Raw genomic sequence first — 3085 nt, forward strand, 5'->3', positions numbered from 1 at the left:
GGTGCTGGGAAAACTGGACAGCTACATGTAAAAGAATGAAATTAGAACACTCCCTAACACCATACACAAAAATAAACTCAGAATCGATTAAAGGCCTAAATGTAGACACCATCAAACTCTTACAGGAAAACATAGGCACAACACTCTATGACATAAATCACAGTAAGATCCTTTTTTTTTTAAAGGTTAAAATAAAAATTATATTTTTATTGTCATTATAAGACAAAACAGAACCTAGCATAAGTCAAGGAAATCTATTCATACTTCAGGTCCTTCTCCTCCAGGAACCAGCATTGTTATGTTATTTCCATTTAACAAAATTTGATCTAATTTAGTAATTCTTCTTCCTTCTGGTGTGATTTGAAACTCAGTGACATCTTCCAGTACCATACTGACAAAGTCATCAAATCCCATAAGTGTGCAAACAATCTCCTTATCACTCTTCATCACAGTGTGAATCCTTGATCCTATACCCTTGTCCACAAGCTCTAGAGGGAGAAGCTGAGACGGGATGCTGGTTAGCCACCATGGCTACGCCAGAAGTGGTCTCGCAAGATCCTTTTTGACCCACCTCCAAGAGGAATGGAAATAAAAACAAAAATAAACAAATGGGACCTAATGAAACTTCAAAACTTTTGCACAGCAAAGGAAACCATAAACAAGATGAAAACACAACCCTCAGAATGGGAGAAAATATTTGCAAATGAAGCAACTGACAGGATTAATCTCCAAAATTTACAAGCAGCTCATGCAGCTCAATATCAAAAAAACAAACAACCCAATCCACAAATGGGCAGAAGACCTAAATAGACATTTCTCTAAAGAAGATATACAGATTACCAACAAACACATGAAAGAATGCTCAACACCACTAACCATTAGAGAAATGCAAATCAAAACTACAATGAGGTATCACCTCACACCAGTCAGAATGGCCATCATCAAAAAATGTACAAACAATAATTGCTGGAGAGGGTGTGGAGAAAAGAGAACCCTCTTGCACTGTTGGTGGGAATGTAAATTGATACAGTCACTATGGTGAACAGTACGGAAGTTCCTTAAAAAACTAAAAATAGGACTACCATATGACCCAGCAATCCCACCACTGGGTGTATACCCTGAGAAAACCATAATTCAAAAAGAGTCATGTACCACAATGTTCATTGCAGCTCTATTTACAATAACCAGGACATGGAAGCAACCTAATTGTCCATCGACAGACAAATAGATAAAGAAGATGTGGCATGTATATAGAATGGAATATTACTCAGCCATAAAAAGAAACGAAATTGAGTTATTTGTAGTGAGGTGGATGAACCTAGACTCTGTCATACAGAGTGAAGTACGTCAGAAGGAGAAAAACAAATACCGTATGCTAACACATATATATGGAATCTAAAAAAAAAGGTTCTGAAGAACCTCCGGGCAAGATAGGAATAAAGACGCAGATGTAGAGAATGGACTTGAGGACACAGGAAGGGGGAAGGGCAAGCTGGGACAAAGTGAGAGAGTGGCATGGACTTATATATATTACCAAATGTAAAACAGATAGCTAGTGGGAAGCAGCCGCATAGCACAGAGAGATCAGCTTTGTGACCACCTAGAGGGGTGGCATAGGGAGGGCAGGAGGGAGACGCAAGAGGGAGGAGATATGGGGATATATGTAAATGTATAGCTGATTCATTATGTTATAAAGCAGAAACTAACACAACATTTTAAAGCAATTATACTCCAACAAAGATGTTAAAAAAAAAAAAATCCGAAGTACCAGACCTTACTCTTTTCCGATTTTAAAAGAACCTCCTATTATTCATTCCAAACTAGCCACATTCCCCTCACAAGCTAGTTTCTGCCTCAGGAACTTTGCACGTGTTATTAGCTCTGGCTGGAACGCCCTGGCCTGGAACTTTGCTTTATTGGTTTCCTCATTTCCTTCTGGTTCCTACACAGATATCATGTTCTCAGAGAATCCTTCTCCAATGATCCCATGTTAATAGCTATCTACTTCTTATCATTCCTTAACTTATTACACTACTTCATGTTTCTTCACAGCTCTTAATGTACTTTTCATTATTTAGTTTATATTATGTACTTTTTTTCTCTTTTTGCCTTTATTTTGTTTTCTGCATTGAAATGTAAGGTCTATACAAGGTCAAGATGTATCTCTCTCTTGTTTAAAGGTCCATCCCTCTTACCTAGAACGGCAACTGCCACATAGTAGATATTCAGTAGATATTTATTTATTGAATAATTTTTTAAAAATAGGTCAAAAATAATTATAGAGAATGTGACAAGTGGCTTTATTTTCTTCTGTGTAACTCGTTTAAAGCTTAAAGGCTGAGTTTCAAGTCTTAACATACAACTTTGACCTTTCTCTGATATCTTCCTCTAAGTCCATTAAGAAGTTTCAGATTTCCTTTTTATCCAACTTTTGAAGAGGAAATTGTGAATACTTAATGCCTACTTCTTGTGTTTTCATAAAGAAGAAAGAATTCCCTAGATGGAAAGGAACCCATAAGGTTTCTTTCACCAGAACTCTTCTCCCTGGGAGGAGGAATGACTTAGCTGATGAAGAGATAGAGAAAAGGAACATGGCCCCTGTAGCTCAGTACACTGAGATTTCATTCAGGTGGACCCATCTTCTTCTCAGAAGTTTGTTTAACATTTTCTCTCCTACAGAGGCAGAGCCTGTCCCCAGGCCTGGGGTAGAGACAGGAGTTGGGTTGGAATGGAGACGAGAACGATGTAGTCATATCTCTGACAGACTATTTAAGTTTTTTTAGTTCAGGGGTGCAGGGTTTATATTAGGAAATCACACTTTGATTGCAGGTCAAGAAATATTCTCAGAATTAGTTTTATTAGCATTGAACCTGATATTTAATTTTTTACCTGTCTGACTCCTATGTTTGATTTTTCAACTGTTTCAGACCTCAGAGTGAGAAGAGGACAACAATTTATTTTTACTCCTAAAACCCAAACACATATGCTGATTCCCTCTATGCTACATTGTTCCTCACTATGTACATGGTCGCTTACTCAATATTTAATGAGCGCCTACTAAGGACAGTACCCTCTGAAATATCAG

The 3085-nt window shown here is 37.6% G+C and overlaps 1 pseudogene; it reads right to left on the reverse strand.

Annotated features, from left to right (window-relative positions):
• Positions 1–251: 251 nt before the first annotated feature.
• On the reverse strand, positions 252–502 carry LOC132430302 (U6 snRNA-associated Sm-like protein LSm5 pseudogene; annotated as a pseudogene).
• Between the last annotated feature and the right edge of the window lie 2583 nt (positions 503–3085).

The sequence above is a fragment of the Delphinus delphis genome, chromosome 8, assembly GCF_949987515.2.
Source record: "Delphinus delphis chromosome 8, mDelDel1.2, whole genome shotgun sequence".
NCBI lineage: Eukaryota > Metazoa > Chordata > Mammalia > Artiodactyla > Delphinidae > Delphinus > Delphinus delphis.